This window comes from Cyclopterus lumpus, chromosome 8 (genome assembly GCF_009769545.1).
Source record: "Cyclopterus lumpus isolate fCycLum1 chromosome 8, fCycLum1.pri, whole genome shotgun sequence".
Classification (NCBI taxonomy): Eukaryota; Metazoa; Chordata; class Actinopteri; order Perciformes; family Cyclopteridae; genus Cyclopterus; species Cyclopterus lumpus.
In genome coordinates, this window is record NC_046973.1 from 6,619,456 (window position 1) to 6,642,778 (window position 23,323).

Genomic DNA, 23,323 nt, shown 5'->3' on the forward strand with positions numbered 1-23,323 from the left:
ATGTCAAACATAGCCTTAAGGAAAGGCTTGTTGTCAGGTGTGAAGCAGTAATGTACCCTCTGTCCTGCCTGCTTTTTTGGTGTATACGTGCATTTGTCTTGTTCAGTGTTGATGTATTTTCTGGCTGCCTTAAAATAATCTGGCCTGGGAAAGCAGATGAAAACTTACAGTTTTACTCTTGATTGGTATGCATTGTCCCTGTAAAATAAACAATTAAACAATTTATCAAACACACAGTACAGCAATTTTAGTGGTTTCAAATTAAACAGAAATGTCTGTATTCTTAACAATGGTTGTAGATACATTATGTGGATATAGGTATAGAATCTCACAGTATAATTTTAGTACCGGTCTTAAGGTAGAGTTGTGTTACTGAGTCTGATTGCTTAATTGTAGGGCTGAGCAAAAATATCCATATATCTTACTATCACAATAGTTTTTTAAAACTATAGTCTATCAACACGTCTGTGACTACTATCCATACATTAAAAAAAAAAAAAATTTTAAACTGATTTCAAAAGTGTCTGTCAAACAACCTCCTCCTCCGCTCCTCTTTGTTAAGCTTCTACTCCGTCAACCTGTCAGGGCTACCATGGAGCCCACACTGTCACTAACTGCACTCCCTGCAGTAATATTATCTACCTTTCGAAAACAAATTAAAAAACTAGCAGACATAAATATCTTTAGTTTGAAGGAAAAATCCAGGATTTCAAACTAATTCAGCAGTTAGTGAAAAAGAGAAAGATAGTTGCTAAGGTCTACAGAGCACAGATGCTAGTCAATGATATGCTAACATGCTCTGCTAATGTTTGCTCCACAGGTTTTTAATATATGTAACGTTTTAAGAAACGTACAATGCTACACTGTGATTGGCCAGTTTGAGGGGCGGGTCAATGCTGCTCCTTAAAGCTCCACCACTTGCATTTGCAATGTGATGATTGCGTTGCTATCGAGGCCAACACTTAAATACTTTATGGTGAAATACAAAGGCTGGCCATAATGATAGTGAACTAAAAGTCCATTACCCTTTCACATTGAGTAACACTAATTTCTGTGAATATTGTCTGCTAAATGTGATGTTTTCCAGATGGAGTTCTGAGTGCAGGGTCAGCAGCAGAGCAGCTGCTCTTGGATGGGCAGTCAAGTTCCCCCATGAGTCCAACCTAAAAGAAGTCACAGCGTACAGATGTTGAGAATGGTATTGATCTTCTTCAAACTATTCTTCTTAACCCCAAAACCAAGGAGAACCTAAGCAAGTGATTCCCAAAGTGTGAGCCTTTAAAACAGGCCAAGAGTTGTGTTAATCTCCATCTATTTATTGTTGTTTTTAATGATATATTATCACATGTGTAGAAGAGATCGGGCACCATTGAACTAATCCAACCCTACTGTACCCTACTGACAAGATGACCTTTCGGGTTGCTAATGTGCTTTTCAGGATTGTTGACATCCAACTGATTATTTATCATTAACATTAAGATGATCCCGACACACTCTCGGTGTGAGGATCCAGCATGTTTGACTTGTCTGAGAGTGATGGCTTTCAAATCTGCTCCCGTGTGCTGAACTCTGCCGTCAAACTGGATTCCGACATACAACAGGGATAACCGATTTAGAGATTAATCCTTGTCTCATGAAACATATTCATGTGTCAGCCTTGGTTGCCTCAACCAATTGGGAAGTCAGGGCTGTCTGGGCTCTGCGTGCATAGCTGAGAGATGCTATTGCACTTAACAGGGCTGTGTTCCCTGCAGTGACATCCGGTCGGCTTTACACCACGTGAGCACATTTTAGAGCGGTCCATCTTCTCCTCATATGACCTCCTAAATAAAGCAGCCTGAGAGCTCAAACCATTAGTGTCACTCATGCACTCACATATCTTGTGACCGTTCCAGAAATAGAGATTTGAAATATAATTGTTATTTCGAGAGACTAATATATTATTTGCTGTGTGCAGCAACAATTTGTCTGAGTGAGTGAGAAATAACTCATTTGTGTTTATTAGAAATGAATGCAACAGTTTTCCCCACCAGGAGCTTTTTACCCTCAAACACTTTCATTAGTGTCGGTGGAGAGCTTTAGTGTCACTAAATAGACGACGAAATTACAGTTCTGTGGGGGGCATAAACTGTATTGTATTTGTATTTTTTTAATTTTAAAATTAAAGCATCGACTTGTGTGTTAGCTTTCAAAGCCCATGTCAATTATTTCCACTAAATATTGAATGCTTCCGGTGTCTTAACTCGAGCAGTCATCGGGATTCTCATTTGTTTCTTCTGCATTTTAGAAGCTCTGACTAATTCAGCGCGACTAATTGCTTTCTCTCTCATACTTCCAGACGTCTCTAAGCGATGGTTTCTCTGACGCGGGATGTGTTTTTTTTAATAACCAGCGGATCTATAAGTAAAGATCGGAGGCTCACCGCCTACCAGGGCTCGTAGCGATGAGTAAGTCCCGACAGCGTTATTGAGGGACATATTGTTTACTGGGACGTTGAGTGCTGTGAGTGGATCCCAGTGAGGATTGTATCGATGCACAGAGTTATGAAGGCGCTGTGCCACTTCTGAGGAACACCTCTGGGTGTCTGAGCGGCTCAGAGGTCATGCTGTGTTGTGACCACGGTCCTCCATCATCGAAGGTGTGATTCACTACATGTTCTGAGTCATGGGGGTGAGCAGATTCCCTCATGTTAGAGGCTTCATGCATATTATCATCATGCTGGTCTCCTTTGGGGAATACGCAGAGACATTGTTGACACGACAACGACATCAAACTGACCTGTATCATCTCTCCGCCCTTGAACCGCCACATTATCTCTCTATATAATGTGTACCATGAAATATAGGGTTACTGGGAATCACAGAAGCCTCTACTCTTTGCTGTATAAATGACATTACTGAGTCAGTTCACTGACTGTCTCTGTCTCATCTCTGCTTGTTCAACTGTTACACTACGTTTTCAGGTATCTGATATCTCACTGTGTAACATTTATTCAATCATTTGTGGCCTTAAATATTCCCACAATGGAGCAAAGTGCGTTGTCCCGAACATGTAATGCTGCAATGAACCAACCCAAGGTCAAGGTTAGAGTACAAACATCTGCCCCATCCCCTCCTAAGGTGCATATAAAGGGTGCACATTATGACCCTCTCTCCAGTGACCACCAGCAGAACATCTCACCTCATTGCATTGCAGGTCAGAGTCTGACAGCAATAATGTAGCTTGCTCTGGGAGGGTTGCTAGGTTGCTGCATGATTGGCTGAAGTCCATAAATATGAGTGACAATCGGTAACCGTGAATTCTGATAGAATCTAAAAGTTGTTTGCTTTTAATAAATAATATGCATGGTGTAATACTGCATAAACACTAGAATATGGCATTCGCTGGGGAAATAAATAAAAAATAACGCTTCTGCATGTTTTATCTGTAATTTCATTTTTCATTGCGTCAAGCATTGCATTTTATGTGAATCTATAACAATTCTGAAAATGTGCACTGATGAGGCTCCAGCTCTCCGGGGCCTGTAATACAATCATAGAAAAGCTGGCCGGTGAGAAAAAAAAAGTTGAAAAAGTGAGATAGAAAGAAGGAAAAAGTGACCAAAGGCTGAAAGTGAGCTGGAAGTAGAGAGCTGTGAATATGGAGGAAAACAGTGGTGCTGCTGGCTAATACCTCAGGGCTGCTTTAGTTACAGTCAAGCCACTCTGACATGTCATTATTAATTATTAATCTTCATTACAAACAGATTTAGTTTTGTGCCGCAGTACAATCCAAGGTTCCCTCTTCCTTCCTACATCAGAGTGCAGCCGTTAGTGTCACATAATAAATAAATAGCCTTTAAAATGCACATTCACCTTGATCGTGCACAAGAAAATTAAACCGTATTGTAATGTACTTAAAAGCCAATTTGAGCAAAATAAATAAAATGCAACTAATCTTCCTGTTGCGTTGTAATTGTTTTGCATCAAAGGAGCTTCATTGGTGTTGCTTTTATTGAACCAGTCCCACATTTTATACTTTTGACTGTCAGCGGAGCTATTGATCACAGAGACCAAAATCCTTTTAGAGCAGTAAAATCTTCCTTTTTAAACAGCCGATGGTCACAATCTCATCTGATACTTTTTTCGACTTACACTACGAGGACACCTGAAATAAATATATTTCTTCTCCTCGCTCCTTCACCTGAGGCGCGTCTGTATTATTAAGACAATTTATCACTGTCATACAGGACACAAAGACGTCCTACTGTATACAAGGACGTCTGACATATAATTTTCCTCTTCTTCTTCCTCACCTTTCCCCCCTCTAGTGGAGCATGAATGCGGTGCTTGTCTGCAGGATCCAACCTGCGTCAGTATTTATAAGCATCTGTCACATATTGGCTGCATCAATAATTAGTCACTAGAAAAACCATTAGGGTCCTAATTACGGGCGGGGTCCACCGTGGGGGTGATAGTGATATGTGGCTAGTCACATGTACATCGCACATGCAAATACCTTTGAGCATCATCTTCTGAACATGTTAATGTCACGATGCTGCCGTGCATAAAGAATGTAATGACTCATCTCATGCAGAGGAAGCAGGTGATGGGAGTCATACTGCTGTGATTAAACACTGTGGATCATGAATATCTTCATTACCATCCGGATGCATTACTGGGCTGAATTACATTTTGGTAAATGGAGAAGAAAAACTATGACGTAAAACAATGGTCCTTTCTCTTGACAAGAGTGCAACATTTCAGCGTGACATCTTTTTCAAAAAGATCTCACTCCAACCACAATCATTTTTTCTTCCCATCCATTAGATTGTGTCCCTTTTGTAAATGTGTTTATTGCGATAATTTGTGAGCCTGTGCCCCCTTGTGAAATCTATAATGCAAAAGATATACTTTTACCGTTCTTTGTAGCATGTTAAGCTTTTAGAACAGATCCTGCTTCCTCTTGGATGTTTACCTGCTGCAATAATTAGTACAAACGATAAACGGTGGCCTTGTAAGTGTGTGTGCGTGTGTGTGTGTGTGTGTGTGAGTGTGAGTGTGTGTGTGTGTGTGTGTGTGTGTGTGTGTGTGTGTGTACACAATGTCATGCAGATGCTTTTCTTGTGTTTTTGTGTGCACGCACAAATGTGTGACGCACAGCCTGTCGACAGCCATTGATCCAGAACATTCGGGAGCACCATTTACCATTTGCTAAATATACACATGTCTCTAGCTCTGCATGCTGTCGCACCTGTGAGCATCTTGTGTGTATCTATATGTGTACATAAACGTGTGTCTGTGTGTATTAGTTTGTGGGGCCTAAGGACAGGAAGCACACCAAGGGTATGGGGCCCACCTCCCTCATGGGGCCCAAAAAGGTGGGCCCCACAACGTTGTTGATTTAAATGAGCTCAGAAGCCTTCCCTGATATGCCTGTTGCTTTTAATGCTAGCTATATATGTTAGCTATGGATCAGTAGCTGGTAACCTTAAGCTACAGTGTTGGACTATTAGCTGCTAAAGTTGTTAAACGTAAGCTATCGGTCAGGGTAACTGGTTAAAAAGCATAATGTGCATTTATTTTTATATTTATATATATTATATGTATTATAGACAAGGAGCAAGTCTGTGAGCATGTGAGCTGCCTGGTGATTCACTTCTCAGGGTTTGGTGCACTAGTTGCACAGCAGTGTACTGATGTCTCCTTATTAATCAACCGATTTTAATATAAATCTCCTTACAATGTGCAATCCATTTCTATGAACCTTAATGAGATGCGCGCTTCTTGAGTCTGTCGACTAATCGGAGGCTTTGTTTATTTGTTTTTTTAAGTCAAAGGCCTTCTTCCGGGCTGAGGGGCGTCTGCTCGGAAACATGTACAGCCAATAGCAGGAGCTCCCTCGCGTCCCCAAACCTCTGTGATGCACGTAAGAAAGCTTTATATGTTTAACGTGTTTATCGTTTTAATCCGGCGGGTTATCAGTACGCGTCTATAGCTCTGTGTGCGTGAACGTGCTGCGGTCTCATGGCGGAGAATCTACATCCAGTTTTAGCTCCGCTCGATGTACTAAATTAAATTGAATTGAAAGAGAGATATGGATAGATGAATATTCTATTTAAGAATTCTCTGATTGCAGCATTTCAGCTTTGTGAGCTTGTGTGTGTGTGTGTGTGTGTGTGTGTGTGTGTGTGTGTGTGTGTGTGTGTGTGTGTGTGTGTGTGCGTGTGTGTGTGTGTGTGTTTGTGTGTGTGTGTGTGTGTGTGTGTGTGTGCGCCCGCGCGCTGCACATGATGTCTCATAAAACAAATCCTGTTAGGGCTACGGCACGTTGGTGAGCACATTGTCATCAGTTGACCTCAGACTTTTATGACCAGCCACACCTCTCAGTTGTACCACAGCTCACCATTGCTTTATGAGAGCTGCTCCCTCATACAAGGCAGCAGAAGGGGGGGGCTGAGATGTAAATTCTCGACTGCTGGCTGTTGTGAAGGTACTGGGACAATCACCGAGCTCTTGGCTTGTGAAATGTGTGTCCCCTGAGAGAGAGGGAAAGATGAGGTGGGCAATGGAAACTTCACTAACAAGATCACCATCACGAGCACACTGTGTGCAGCATTACTTTTAGACATCCAGGCATGTGCACATATATAACGATGTACAATAATGATCCAACAGTAATTAGATGCTGAGACTTAGGTTAGTGTGAACTGGAGGCTGTAATGATGTACTGCCTTGTTTGGCTGACCAAAACTAAATGCCTTTCATATTCCATGTATTCTGAATTTCACAGTCGAGAATTTCCTCTTGGCCGGGGATGCAGGTAGTCTGACCCAGATACTGTGCAGTCTGATGAATTATGTTGTCTCTGATCTTGGTTTAATTCCAGCTCAACTGAGTGTAGTTGCAGCTGCAGCTAAAACTATGAGGCTTTTTTTTCTCCTTTTATTTTTATAAATGAGTCTGTGCTGGCCCTACCGGACCTGATGCCTTATTCAGCTCCGGTGCCAAAACACTGCGAGTTCATGTTCCCTCAGTCTGAAATGTGGGAGATTATGGGATATGCAGAAATTAGGACGCGGCTGCAGTGGCTTTTGACTGACATAATACATATAACTTGTATGCTAATACACACACACCATCATCATCATCATCATCATCATCGTATACTTTTCATTTAGAGATAGTTGTACTGCCTTTAGAGGGAGTTACCAATGCTAACAATAAACTATCATCTTAAAGTCGCCTAATCTGCAGATTTGGGCAGTAGAGAAAGTTTGGTGCATCTTGAGTTGACTTTTTTTTTCTCTTCCCAGAAAATTAAGAGAATGTTGCTGCGTGATGCACATTGTTGTCTGATTACTTAGCGATCTGCTACATTATTGATATTGTTCATTAAGGAGAGATTAATTGTCTATTGGCAACCCCATCGCCCCGGGTTACCAGTGCTGAGTGGTAGCGCTGCTGACTGTGCAGTAGCCAATGTTAACGGGGTCTTTGTGTCAATATGAATGATGCCGCACGTCCAGCCATCATGCTCTACCTCAGTCGCGTTGATCCCAACCTGTGGGCCATCGAGTCCATTAAGAGGAACCACAGTCCAGTGAGAGGGAAGCGCCAACGTGAGCAGAATGTCACATTAGAGGAACGCATCAAAAATAATGAGTGTGTTAGTTTGTCTTTTTTTTCAAATGCCTAAATGCTCAATATTTGGGTTTTTTACAGCCCACTTTGTATCACTCTCACTGCTCTCATCAGACTTGTTTCCAGCCGCATAACTGCTATAATCCAACTGTACCTATACGTCCCGCCCACCAACGAAATGGCACAAAGTAAGTTACCAGCTATCCGGTGAATATAGGAGCATTTAGCAGGATATTTCCCTCGGGGGTGAAACGGGATTAGAGATAAAAGAAAAGGGAATACTGCACTTACAGTCTTCAGAAGTTAGAAACACGACAGCTTTGGGTCTGCAGTTGTTTGGCATGATATTTGATATTGTGACAAAATGATAATATGTTGTCTTTATGGCTTCCCCCATGTGGCCAAACCCATCAAATTATAAATAGTTAAGGTTTGTTTAGGGCTTTTACTGATTTACACTTTTTTTTATGTAATACTTTAAGATTGTTCTGTTCACCTTTTTTTTAAAAAAACACTGAAGAGAAAAACAATGTAAAGTGGATGCTCGCACCCAAAGAAGGACGGCAACGAAAACTAAATAAAGATTCTTCCCACTATCGCTCCGTTAAGTGCAATTTATCAGCACAGCAACACGTGACGTGAGTGGAGATAAAAAAAAAAAAACATACTTGTTATGAATTCGTTTCACATGTCAGTCAATGTCACCAGATGCAATAACTAAAGTCGTGTCTTCCCGTGTCAATAGGGCTCACGGCGAACTCATTTTAAACCGTAACCTTTATCCAGCTGACCACTGTGTTCTCTCATAACCAAGTCATAAATCACACATGACGCTTGTCACAGAGAGCAGAGGTGCAGCTCGGGTCTGGGGATGCGGCTGCATGGATTTCTGCTTCGGTGGCTCTCATCAAATATCATTCAAGACGATAATCCCAGTGGTGGTGGAGCTCTGAGGTCTGGGACGTTTGCCATTTATATACTCTCTCTCTCTCTGTGTGTGTGTGTGTGTGTGTGTGTGTGTGTGTGTGTGTGTGTGTGTGTGTGTGTGTGTGTGTGTGTGTGTGCGTGCGTGCGTGCGTGCGTGTGTGCGTGCGTGCATGTGTGTCTGTGTGTGTGTGTGTTGACCCAGAGGAACAGAGTTCATTCAAACACCCATTTGGTTGACGCTTATGACGTTTGACGTTGAGTTCAGCTGGCACGATTAATTAAGGTTGATTGAATTAAAAGTTAGATCTGGTTGAATTTGACTTTACTCTCATTGTATTTTGTCTTGTAGTCTTAACTGAAAGATGATATCTATTAATTAAAGTATTTCCTTGGAGGTTTCCTGGAAAGAATTATGCCATTTTGTACTAATAGATATAGATATAGATACAGTTCTGAATGTAGTGAGTTAATAATATGCGTCCCGTTTTCTTATTCAGCGTTTGGTTGTACTTATCTCCACCTTCTCGTGCCATTTTTGTTTGCAAAACATAAACAATGGCAATGGCTAAATTGCAGAACTTGAGGGTGACGTCTCTGTGACTACGCCCACTTCTTATGAGCAGTCTATGCTGCCGACTGTCCAATGGAATATTCCCAAATGTATGCATTTTGCAAACATAGCTAATTAAATGTCCTTGACAAGCTGAAAGGAATCCTGTTGAAGTCAGCGATGGTATATTTATTTGATCACCATTCTCATCATCTTCTATTGTCAATACCATAATTTGTTGCTCGATATTTTGGTCATCAGTGACTTTCATTCACTTCATCGAGGAGCGCTGATGGGGCGATGGAAGGCGTTGAAAGCCTCCTCAGCCGAGGGGCGCCTGGGAATGAAACCCAGAGGGATTAAGACCTTGTGAGAGCAGCGCGTGAGCAGCAGGTAGACGATCTGTAATCCAATGAGAGTAAGAGACTGGGATTGAAAAAGAACAAATCAGAGTGGTGATGGAGGAGGAGGAGCGCCACACATCTGTGACTTTCCATCATGACATCTGAAGGAGTGTGATAGTTTGTCTTTTTTTTCAAATGCCTAAATGCTCAATATTTGGGTTTTTTACAGCCCACTTTGTATCACTCTCACTGCTCTCATCAGACTTGTTTCCAGCCGCATAACTGCTATAATCCAACTGTACCTATACGTCCCGCCCACCAACGAAATGGCACAAAGTAAGTTACCAGCTATCCGGTGAATATAGGAGCATTTAGCAGGATATTTCCCTCGGGGGTGAAACGGGATTAGAGATAAAAGAAAAGGGAATACTGCACTTACAGTCTTCAGAAGTTAGAAACACGACAGCTTTGGGTCTGCAGTTGTTTGGCATGATATTTGATATTGTGACAAAATGATAATATGTTGTCTTTATGGCTTCCCCCATGTGGCCAAACCCATCAAATTATAAATAGTTAAGGTTTGTTTAGGGCTTTTACTGATTTACACTTTTTTTTATGTAATACTTTAAGATTGTTCTGTTCACCTTTTTTTTAAAAAAACACTGAAGAGAAAAACAATGTAAAGTGGATGCTCGCACCCAAAGAAGGACGGCAACGAAAACTAAATAAAGATTCTTCCCACTATCGCTCCGTTAAGTGCAATTTATCAGCACAGCAACACGTGACGTGAGTGGAGATAAAAAAAAAAAAACATACTTGTTATGAATTCGTTTCACATGTCAGTCAATGTCACCAGATGCAATAACTAAAGTCGTGTCTTCCCGTGTCAATAGGGCTCACGGCGAACTCATTTTAAACCGTAACCTTTATCCAGCTGACCACTGTGTTCTCTCATAACCAAGTCATAAATCACACATGACGCTTGTCACAGAGAGCAGAGGTGCAGCTCGGGTCTGGGGATGCGGCTGCATGGATTTCTGCTTCGGTGGCTCTCATCAAATATCATTCAAGACGATAATCCCAGTGGTGGTGGAGCTCTGAGGTCTGGGACGTTTGCCATTTATATACTCTCTCTCTCTCTGTGTGTGTGTGTGTGTGTGTGTGTGTGTGTGTGTGTGTGTGTGTGTGTGTGTGTGTGTGTGTGTGTGTGTGCGTGCGTGCGTGCGTGCGTGTGTGCGTGCGTGCATGTGTGTCTGTGTGTGTGTGTGTTGACCCAGAGGAACAGAGTTCATTCAAACACCCATTTGGTTGACGCTTATGACGTTTGACGTTGAGTTCAGCTGGCACGATTAATTAAGGTTGATTGAATTAAAAGTTAGATCTGGTTGAATTTGACTTTACTCTCATTGTATTTTGTCTTGTAGTCTTAACTGAAAGATGATATCTATTAATTAAAGTATTTCCTTGGAGGTTTCCTGGAAAGAATTATGCCATTTTGTACTAATAGATATAGATATAGATACAGTTCTGAATGTAGTGAGTTAATAATATGCGTCCCGTTTTCTTATTCAGCGTTTGGTTGTACTTATCTCCACCTTCTCGTGCCATTTTTGTTTGCAAAACATAAACAATGGCAATGGCTAAATTGCAGAACTTGAGGGTGACGTCTCTGTGACTACGCCCACTTCTTATGAGCAGTCTATGCTGCCGACTGTCCAATGGAATATTCCCAAATGTATGCATTTTGCAAACATAGCTAATTAAATGTCCTTGACAAGCTGAAAGGAATCCTGTTGAAGTCAGCGATGGTATATTTATTTGATCACCATTCTCATCATCTTCTATTGTCAATACCATAATTTGTTGCTCGATATTTTGGTCATCAGTGACTTTCATTCACTTCATCGAGGAGCGCTGATGGGGCGATGGAAGGCGTTGAAAGCCTCCTCAGCCGAGGGGCGCCTGGGAATGAAACCCAGAGGGATTAAGACCTTGTGAGAGCAGCGCGTGAGCAGCAGGTAGACGATCTGTAATCCAATGAGAGTAAGAGACTGGGATTGAAAAAGAACAAATCAGAGTGGTGATGGAGGAGGAGGAGCGCCACACATCTGTGACTTTCCATCATGACATCTGAAGGAAGGTGGACAGAGCAATCACGTCCTGTGCGGCTTCTCCCGCCCACGGCAGTTAAATGTGAGTTAGTGGAGCCGAGTGTACAGTACATCAGCCGCAACATATGGCCTCCGGCACAGCCCTGTGTACAGTAAATACACATCAGCATGAGATGTGGCCTGTTTGCGCTGTGAGCAGATTGGAGCTCAGCACAGAAAATAACTCACACACGTATTGGTTTTGTACACGTGAATAAAATGAGCTCCGACGCTCACTGAAGGGCTCAGAGACTGTTAACAACCTCAGGCTGAAGACAAACGTGTTGCGGCTGTGAGTTCACACGTTGGCTTCTGAAAGATGCTTTGAGGGATGGAGTTTCACCTCGTTAGATGGAGTCCAGAAAGCAAATGCTCGTAACATTCTCTTTAAGGCGCAATATCAAATTTTTGGCTAAAGCCTCAGCATTTCAAGTGAGAAATTGGAGGATTTCGACCAACACATTCAATACTGGCAGGTTTGTTTGGACAAACTGCACCCCAAGGCACCCTCCCCATAAGGCTCCAACACTCAGCAGCAGGGAGGCTGCTTGTTAACCACGTAGGGGAAAAAACGTCCTGCCAAACTGACATGCAGGCGGTTTAAAAACACATCACGTAGCAGCCTGACTTGTGCTGGCATCAATGTGAATCTCACTGTTGAATATTATGGAAGCTGAGCTGTCTCAAGCCGTTTTATTAACATTTCAGAGAATGTCATCATCCTCTCACCGAACATCAGAAATCAGGTAACATTTAGCTTTTTTAGATAAACTCAATGGTGTGTTTCAAATAGGATAGAATATATTTATGATTAGTCTGTGGGCCTAAAAGGTGCAGATACTGGAGGGATTGAATGTTCCTCCTCGGTGCCTCCATTCAACCTGCCACTCTAATCCCCTCACGGCTCATCACCGTCTGTCATCTGTAATCTCTACTACCACTGCCCCACCCTCCACTCGCTCTCTACTTGTGTCTCATTTTCACCGCCCACATTATTGGCTGAAGCAGACCGGGGCCAGTGGGGTATTTTAGATTGAGCTCCGGCTGTACAGTGAACCCGCTGAGAGGAAGATAGAGTGTGCACACTTACCTCGACGTAGAGGAACTTCAGTAAATGTCAAACCCTCCCAGAGAAGTGCTGATAGGGCACCCAACCAAGTAGCTCATTATTTTCGGCGTAGGCTCTAATTAAAGAGGAATAGTTATATGTCACGTTATGGCCTGCATTGAAGCTGAACAAAAGACTGGTGGATAATCATCAAAAGCAGCGGTTACTGTAATGTCTGAGTAATGATACGATATAAACCATGCTCCTCACTGACCTCATAGGTTCTGTCCCCTCCTCTGCATGGAAGAAGGAACGGTGAAGACCTCAGTCTGGACCGCTCTCTCTTGCTCAAAGTGTACTCTACTTTCTTACAATTAACTGCTCCCTAATTGGAAGACAATGTGTGAAAATGTACTTCGCCAACTCTGCTGTGGTAACTGGAGGAACGGGCGGATACTATCAGCACTGTTTGATCAGTGAAAGAGCCCTGTATGTTTCCGGCTGAAGCACCACCCAATGTGACGTCCTGCCTCAGTTTATATGCACCTTCTCGTCATGTGTTTGCATTTTGAGGCCGTTGTCACCAGAAAACACTTCAAACGACCGAGCTGACGAGCAGCTCCTGTGACTGAGCAAATTCTGACCGCTGTCAGAAGTCAAAGGCACAAGAACAAAACCTGAAAGGAATTGTTTGACCTTTTGGAAATATGAGAAAGCAAGTTTGGTTTCATTTTACAGATAGTTATTGTGCAGTGACCATGGAGTCTCTGCTGGTTGCCTGGTTACCGCAGCGTGCAGCCAGGTCGGCTCTTGGCTACCTGCGGTCTGACCCATCTGTACAGGCCTGGTGCCGTCCACCGATACTCATGCAGCGACAGCAAGGAGGTTTGGGGAAACGGCTCAATTAAGATGGAACGTTTTCGGGGTACTAGCGTCACAAAAGATCGGGTAAAAGCGTCACGGGCAATCAGACGCTGAAGCTGACGTTCATCTTCATTTCTGTTTTCTGTTGGGCAAGAGGTGTATCATTCAGGAAACGCAGATACATTAAACCACAGCTTCTGTAGTGTGTTCCTCGCTGTAGTTTATGTGGTTGTCATGGTCACACATGATGATTCAACCTTTCCAGCACGTGGATCACTGTGTTCTGACAGACACCTGCACACAAAGACACACACGTGCCCCGCAAAGCAGTTCAGAAATCTCTTGTTTGTGTTCTCGGTTTGCGGGCCGATGGTTTTGACCCCCGCTCCTCTGGGGTCTCCCCCGAACCTCCTCCTGATGCACGTGGAGCTCAGAGGCCCGATTCTCACCGCGGAAAATTCATGAATAACGACAAATCGCAGGCTCTCCGACATACGAAATGCGATCTGATCGCCTTCTTACCCCCGACCCTCCGTGGCCGCTGAGGAAGACGAGGCTAAGAGGAGGAGAGGGAGCTGGGATTGTGTGAAGATCAAAGGCGACTCCCCTGCAGGACAAAGGCGTCTGATCAGAAGACCGTTGAATTCAGTCAGATGTTAGATGCAGGATGTTGCCAGCTTGTATTTCCCTCATGTTATGATATAATGCACACGGTATCAGTATGTTTCCCCCGTACAGAACAAACCTCTGCTGGCTCTTCCATCCCCTCACTGTATTTAAATGCCTCCACCTGCAACTCGGTCTGAGCATAGCCGAAGGCCATGAGGGGGTTAGCGTTGCAATAGCACAGGGTGAGACTCCGAAGAGTCTCTTGTCAGGTGGCTCTCAAACACACATCCATCATCCTCCCTGAGTGTCAAATTAGCAGTAAGCTAAACAGGTGGCTTGCCAGCCGATGTCAAGGAGAGAGATTGAGGTCATGTTTGTTTAATCGCCTCGGGGGGGGGGGGGGGGGGTTAAGTACCAGATGGATTTAACTTTTTACTCTTCTGAAACAGGAGAGATAGAGAGAGTTGTGTAACAGTTCATTTGAAATTAGAGCAAGTAAAAAAATATGGTGACTTTAAAACTGTATATTTGATTCGGAGTCTCCTGAATTGCCGTTTATTCTCGCACCTTTAGGCGCCAAGAAATGCAATGAAAACAGTGTTGTTGGTTTTCTGTTAGGGAGCGTGAATATTATTAGTGTAGCTCTATGTTATTGGGAGCAACGCTGCCAAATATCTGAGGCTGTATATGGTTACAAAAAAGATATCTAATGCAGAAGCTTATCTCTACTACCAGAAAAACTCCTGCGAGACCGTTGAAGTTTTTCTTTAAGCAAAATGATTTATGTCAAAAATATATATATGTGTTTACTTACTTGCGTTGAGACCCTTTTTTTTTTTTTAGAGGCATTCATGTTTATCGCAAGAAAAATGCTACTGACTTTGGTGATCCTCTGGAATTTCCTTTTGCATTTTGCATTTTGCTTTTTTATTAACTTTTATTTGTTGTTGGATGGATTGCGATGACATTTGGTGCAAACATTCATGTTCCACCGTGATGAACTGCACAAACTCTCATCCCCTGACCTTTCATCTGGCTCCATCATCAGGTCGACATTTTTCCATTAATTTGTCCATTACTTTGGTTCATGACCAGGCGGCAACCTCCGCGTCTGAAAAGTGAAGCCAATGCGTAAGTGTGTTGAACTGGCATTCTCTCTACTGGCCAGCAGGGGGCAACATCTCTGGCTGCAGATTGTATAGAAGTCTATGATAAAAAAGACTCTACTTCTCACTTTATTTATTCCCTCAGTAAACATTGTAAACATGAATTTATGGTCTCAATCGTTAGTTTAAAGTCTTCTTCAATACAGCATGGTGTTCATTTAGAAAACTTTACAACTTTAACCTTTTCATAGTTTGTTTTCACTTCATGAAAGTTAACTGTCACATCTTCGGTGTCTTTAAAAATGTCTTCGGTGTCCCAGTGTTCGATGTTAACATTCTACACATCTGCAAGTTACTATCGTGAGTGTGAGCTTGTTAGAATGCTGATTCATGATGGTTCATATTCAGCTGCGGGCTGCACTGTGCCCGTGAGAACAGCTTCACAGAGCGGCTAGCGAGGCGGTAGACGTCTCGCTTCAGCTGTTGATCCGAGGCCCACTACAGAGAGGATGAGAACCAGACCACTAAAATGTAACACAGAGCTCATCCAGACATTCTTTTCTTTAAAAAAAAAAAAAAAAAAAAGAGATCTGACAAAAAGTTCTATCTGGGTATGTGAACCAATGCTAATGCAGGCTGTAGCCTGTAAATGTGCTCATATCGTAGTATGATGAGGCTTCATGTCTAATATTCTTCCAAGCATTGCACAGTTTTATGTGTTTTATGATAACGATTGAAAGGACTAAACCAGAGCGATAGTTGTGTAATATTATGATCCATTATCCTAAACAATCACCACACGGTATGTCACATGCATCACATTAGTATGTATGATCAGATATCGCATGGCATATTAAATGTAACTTTTCTGCATTTTTAGTGTCTGGACACGCATGTTGTCTTCCCCTCGGCGCGTCGCGTAACTCTGTGGTGGATGCAAACATAATGTCCAGAGGATACAGCGTAATGGCATTCTGGCTGCTGAGAGTCTCATCTTTCCTGTTTTTCCCAGCGTGTAAATTGGATCCAGTAATCGCCTCAGTCAGCAAATGAGATGATTTAGGGAGTCATTTGTGGAAGACAACTTTGAGGTCAATTGCATTTAGTTCTGTTTTGCTCTGGTCTTCTCGGTGTTGCCGACCGAATATTCTCTCACATTCAGATTTTTCTTAGCAGCTGTCAGACGTTGATACCTGCAGTAACATCCTATTAGAGAGCGTTCCCTCTGCTTCACACCATTTAAACATGACTTTGCTTCTAATGGCGCTAACAGGCAGCCATTACTATTTCCACAGTTTCATCTTCTTGAGTTCCTTTGGCAAACTTTATTCTTGCTGCAGAATATGTCACATCACATACATATACAGTATGCCGGGTGGGAATGTTACAGACATAGTTTGATGTTTTGGGAAATACACTTGTTTGTTTTTTTGGCTGAGAGTGAGATGAGAAGATTGATACCACTCTTGTGAGAGTGGTATTGATCTTATTTTCCCAGTATTGGGTTGACAGCCCAAAGCCCTAAACTGAGAGGGCTTGACTAAATTGTGGTTTGTTGTCCCCAAGTGTATATTTTTTAATATTTAGCATAGTTTTATCACACTTCACAGAGTGTGTTGAAGCAGACGAGATTGGATTCTAGAAAACTGCAAACAAATCAAGCAATAAAAAAAGTGATAATATTGCAACCAACAGAAACGACTTAACATTGCTGCACAGACTTCAAATAAAATAATCTTTTCTACACTCATTTCGATCAGGTGAAGTTAGTGTTTTTGTCAGGTGATCCATATTATCCGAGTGAGAGATGCGTTTTAGTTCTGGATGGGTGGACACAGGTTTTTTTGAGATTATGGGAAGGTGATGGGGTCAGTCAACAGTGAAGACATTATTTCCAGTGGCAACCTCTTGCTTGTGTAGCAGTGGACCGTTATCCTTATGAAGCTTTACTCACCTTTTTGTTTCTCTTGTTTTAGCTGGTGCATTATGCATGCGTATAAATATTAGTGCAGTCTGCATTCGATTGTTGAAGAGGTTGTCCTTGCTCGGGATTGCCTGAAGGGTTTTTCCCTTCAGTCAGTGAGCCGGTTAACCCCGTCGTCACACAATACTTCAGCCCATGGCCTTGACATCACAGGATGTGTTCCCAGTTTGACTCCCTGCAGCCTCTGCTCACAATTACCATTAATGACTCTTTCAAGCTACCGGGCAGTTTCTCATCAACTCACAGTTGTAGCATCAGTCGCTGCTTCAGCCCGGCTGCTGCTTCTGTATCGTGTTGTAAAGGTTACTTTATAAATACGTGCAAGAGATATCAGATGAAAATGTAATAAGTAATGTAATTATTTTTAATAGCGTCATCATAATGCAACGTATTTGGTTATTTTCATAATAAGAGGTTTTAAACCGGGCAGTGTGCGTCAACACCGATTACCCTCAAACTGTTATTAAATGTTATCCAATATAATTTGAATATAGATTGGAACAGAGCAACAACATTGATTGTTGTTGATTCTTAGTTATATTTTAAATAAAATAGTTTCACTGGAAAGAATATATTTGGATGTAGCCCCTTTCTAATCATTAACATTTTGATTTAATGTACATATTACTTCTCAGTAACTGTAACATTTAGTTTGAAATCTAATTAATTCAGTTACATGTAACTAGTTAGTCGCCAACACTGGTTTTTACACAAAATACAGTGGAGTAAAGGGTGTGTAATAACAAAGTTTTGTCATAGCGGCACATTTCTTCGAATGGTTCATTGGGCGCTAACACCCATAAACATCCAGCTGGTATTACACATGCATATTGGCCTTAATACTCCACTTTGGTGCAGCCAAATTGACAACTAATGGACGGATCTGTCACGTCCGGGTAGAACACAGGACACAAATGCAGGGTCTTCCAGGTAAAGTCGTCTTTATTTGTAAGGCTGACTATCCAAAAAGGAAAAAGGAAAAAGCAGGGCTATAAAAGATTATCAAAAAAACAAAGATCACTCCACTCTTGGAGGAAAACAAAAACACTCCTTAAAAACTGGAGGCACTACGAAAGATTATCTAAACCAAAATCACTCCTTACGGAGGAAACAAAAGACTGAAAACTTTAACAAACAACCTAAATCTAAGACACAAAAACTTACATAATCAAAATCACTCTCTGGGAGGAATCCAATGAAAACGGAAAACGATGGCTTGGTATTTCAAGACTTGGTACAATGGCAGGGCTAGAGGGGCCGCACGGCCGCAAGGACAGAAACGAACACACTGGCACAGGACCAGGGAAGACCCCGACTGTAAGTACACATGAGGGAAGTGGAGACAGGTGGACACAATCAGGAATCAGGGAAGACAATCAGACTGATGACACATGAGGAAGGACAAGGGACCTGAAACGAGAGGAGAGTTACTATTTCAAAATAAAATAGGAAATAACAAGACAAAAAGACCCAACAAAATAAAACAAACCCAACAACTTCACCGCGGTGCGACAGGATCGCCATGACAGACCTTGTATTCATGCTCCCCAGAGGACAAATCAAAGTCTTCACTTATTCTGAGACATATCTCAACACAAACTTTAGTCCAGATATTCATGGTTCTCAGAGGATGAATCCTACTGGCCTCCATGATCTCTCTTGTCTTTTCGTCTTTGTGGTTTTGAAGGAAAGGTCTCAAGTAAAATCCGGTTTACAGATTTGTGTTCCCCTGAGGATGAACTGTCATGTTTTTGATGATTATCTGACTTTAAGCTGGCATCATCAGATCAAAATTTAAATTAATTACTATTCTATCTGCAGCCTTTCAGAGCTGATAATAGGCTGTCGACTATTGTTTACATTTCTCCCAGATTTTACTAAATGGAAATCTTATGCTGAGTAATATTTAGATATTAGGTCTGCACGGTGGCGCAAAATCTGATAATTTCTTAATAAATGTGTGTGGAACACTGACGTGAAAGCATATTTCTACTCTTTCTTTTAACTTTCTTTCACAAACTAAGAAAGGTGAAGGAAAGTATTTATACTGAACCATGCACTTTCAAATCCCTTCCAATGCTGTCTGTTCGGCCCCTGGGTGGCCCTTTTACCCGAGATGTTACTCCTGACTTCCACAAAAATGCGACTGCTGTTTTTACACACAGTGCATTTTTAGCAGTTTGGAGCACCTTTTTGAAATTTGTTTTGTATCTTTTGGACCATTTAGTATGCTGCTTTGAGCTCCAGGCGCCTCACTTTTATCCACCCAGCATGCCTTGCAATTTCTGGAGAAACGCCTGTAGCACCCAAATTTGAAAACGGTTCAGGGCTGAGCACAAATGCTGTGGCTCTTCCTCCACGGTCCCACCTCAAGTCCTCAATGGGTCTGTTTTAAAGGAGGGAATGTACATGTTGGTGGAGCAGGCTGCTCGACATAAGAGCCTGTTCAAGATCAGTCCCGATACGGTGTTATGATTAGGCTTTAAGATAATATTCTACCTATATTATATAGTGAAAGTGATTAAAATGTTACTGTTTGATTGCATTATTTACAGCAGTCATTCCCAAATTAGCATTATTTCTTCCATAGTCTTTTATTTAACATTTATATCTGCTATTCACCTTTTAACCACATAGGTAATCATGGATGTCTCTACTTATAACAGTTAATGTAATATGAAAGGCTAGCATTCATTCTGTTTGATCCAATATGAGAAGAATGAGATAGCCTGTTAACTTCGAATATATACATTTATTTATATATGTATGTTTTCAAAAACAAATGCATATAAAAGGTGATTCATAAAATGCTTAAATGGCTATTCAAGATGTGTGGAAATGGCAGTAAAACTTGTAAGGAATATTAATTTTTGCACAAAGTCACTCTTCTCCCCGTCAGATAAGCCCTCATGTGAATTTGATTGTGATGGTTTATCATTATTTAAAAGTGGCCTTCAGAAACGAAAGGTTTAGGAAACGCTGAATACACTATTCACGTTGCTTTTAATCCTAAACACAATACAGGTTCACAAATATATTCATGTTGAATTGGAAATGAATAGTTAATTTGCTCTCAGTGGGATGCAGCCCTCAAGATACAAACGTATTGAGCCGTCAGAGGTTTCCATGTGTTTTGTTGTAGAAGAAGAAGAAGAAGAAGAGAGCGGAGGTTTCTGCTGGCACGGCATTATTGGATGTGGAGAGTCATGATGAGTCAGAGTCATCTCCTATCCCAAGGACGTGTTCATGTTCAAAAACCCTGACTGCACTCCCACGGGCTCATGCACTGTATCCAGACTACATTCATGAGCTGCGTGTTGTTCTGCTGCGTTGTGTCGAGTGTCTGTGCAGCTTTCATTAGTGGTTAAAAAGAAGCCTGCAGCAAGCGGGAGCCCGGGATGTGCATCTTCTGGCCTTGAGAACAGGAAAGAGAAAGTGGAAGGCTTTCCTGTGTTATTGATCCTTCATGGATCTGACTCTGCAGGCTACACATCCTTCGTCATTATGTAACTAATGCATTCCTTGAGCAATCGCAAAGCGGCCTCCATCCAAAGTTACACCCAAAACTCAAAGCACCGCACTTAACCACGCCTCTAGTGTTAGCAGTGTTGAAGAATCCAGATCTTCTCCAACGCAAACCGACCTGCTGTCCTTTTTGCAGCCGGAGCGGAGTCACGGAATGTTAATGGCAAGGAATGAGTCATTGTTGATGATCCATTGATCATTTCTTAATTGAGTTTTTATCACCCGTTACATCACTCTAAGATAAGCCATCGACGTTTATCGTTGATCTCGATCACGGGGGTTTGCAACAGCCACTAATGATGACTCATCATGTTTCTGGCACGAGTGTCACCACACAATTGTAAACTTCATCAGGCAGCGGGTTGGCCTTCGGTGTCCGAGAACGGCGCTCGCGAGGTCATAAAGCAATATTACAAAGGTGACCTCATCAGCGGACATCCCTCATCACATGGTGGACAGACACAGTAAAACTTAAGTGGGAGAAAACGGTTTCTTTTGGTTAATACTTCATTATTTAGCAATTTGGGATTGGCTCCAGCGGTCACAGATAATGGATGTATTTATGATGTAATCAGGGCACCATTGGAAATGAGACCTCCGTCTCAATGGGTCTTCCCTGGCTGAATACAATGTAATGAAATGTTTAATGAATTTGTAATCTGTTAATAAAATCTTTACACACACAACTTTACTTATAAGCTGTACGGCCGTCTGCCATTTAAACGTATAGTTTGACCTAGCCAGCTGCTCGCTGTAGCCTCATATTAACTGAAGCCTGTATTACTGTCCAATTGTTGAACAATAATTCCCATTCAATCCAAATGCTTAGATGTTATATTTGCACCTTTGAGTGACAGTTTTAGGCTCCTGGAGTTTCTTTGTTTTACTTTTTTGTTTCCTCTTTCTTTGTCTTTCACCTGTCCTCAGTTCCCACCAAACCCCTGCAGACCTTATGTAAGCGCAGACAAGCCTTGACTGGTTCCTGAGCTGGCAGCATCGCACACACACACACACACCTACACACACACACACACACGCACACACACACACACGCACACACACGCACAAGAGCTGCATGGACTTCACGTGGGACGTGCTAAACTTCACCGCTTTTCACATTCAAGAAGATTGAAGAGAAGCTTAATTCACTCCTGTGATGGTTTAATGTCCTGCTTCACCGAATGATTGTGGAGAGTCGGTAAATACAGTGTCCAGTGTTCTAATGTATGAACATTAACAAAGAGCCCTCATCAGTTCCTAGTTCATGGATGTTTAATTATAATGTCTGTCACGTCACTGAGCTTCCTCCTGCTTCCAACCTCACACATGACTTCAGTGCTCGAGAGCAGCAGGGGGGATTGGATCTTTCCTCAGGGTTTGCACTCAAAAGTGACAACAATCCCATAATGTAGCGCACAGATGGGGACATCTCTGTCGCTTTCAAGTTGAACCGGCAAGAAAAAGGAGGGAAGAGTTCAGATTACCTGAAGATCTGGTGCCACACTGGCAGCTCAAACCGTTGTGCTTCAGCAAAAGAACTTTTTCTAAATTCCTGCATGAAAAAGAATGTTTATGCTGTTTATCTCCATCACCAGTTACTGACTGTTTTGATCTAAACCGAGGGAAGAGGGAAAGTGTTGTTGTTTTTGCGTAGGAAAGAACTAAAAAGGCAAAAAAAATAAAAAAGAGAACAAAGACATGAACAACAAAGCTGGCAAACTCTAAGCGTCATGTTTGATGGGAGTCTCCCAGTGGAAGGTGCACGTCAGGTCGCTCCACGCCTGCCTGCACCGGACTGACAAAGGGAGGGTCTGTGCCTTTCCAAGCCTCCTCGAATACGTGCCAGAACAGTCTGTTGCCTTTTGAAACCACACCTGAGCCTGCTGCTGTCGTATGAGTAACGCACTTCTCAATTCTGTTCCTGGCTGGAGTCTTGGCACTCCAGGTGAGGTGGGGGAATAGAAAGAAGAACAAAATTGAGTCCACCTCCATCCTTGTTTCACATTGACTGACTTCACCACGTGCATTTTAAGTGTCGGTTCAGAGAGGTGAAAAACACAGGGCTGTTTACTGAATTCTCTCACATACTTAAGTAAATCCTGCTCTTCAAAGTAAAGGGGAATCATCCCTGGCAGCACAGAGGAAAAGTGAGAACTAATGTCAGTGCAGCTGCCAAAGGACTTCAGAGTTTGGGAGGCTTTCCAAGGAGATCATAATAATATTAGAGTTATTACATTTTCATGACTTCTCAACACTCCCTCAACTCCCTGCAGGTTAAACAGAAACAAATGTGCCTTCTATGGTGAATCCCAGTAAACTAAATTTCCTTATAAAGGTACCAAATATGATATGAATACCTGCAGAAAAAGACTTGCTTAGTAGTACATTATACAGTATATTACACTTGATATGAGATAAATCGTCAAGAGACTGAGTGCAGCAAAGCTGGCACTGAAGATGCAGCTTTCAAGTGTTCTTCTGTTATTGGGGATTGTGTGAACTTTTTGATGTTGTTCAACTCATGATATACTGCTCTGGATTAGGACTCCAGCAAACTATAACTCAAACACACCTTTCCAAACTTCACTTTCACA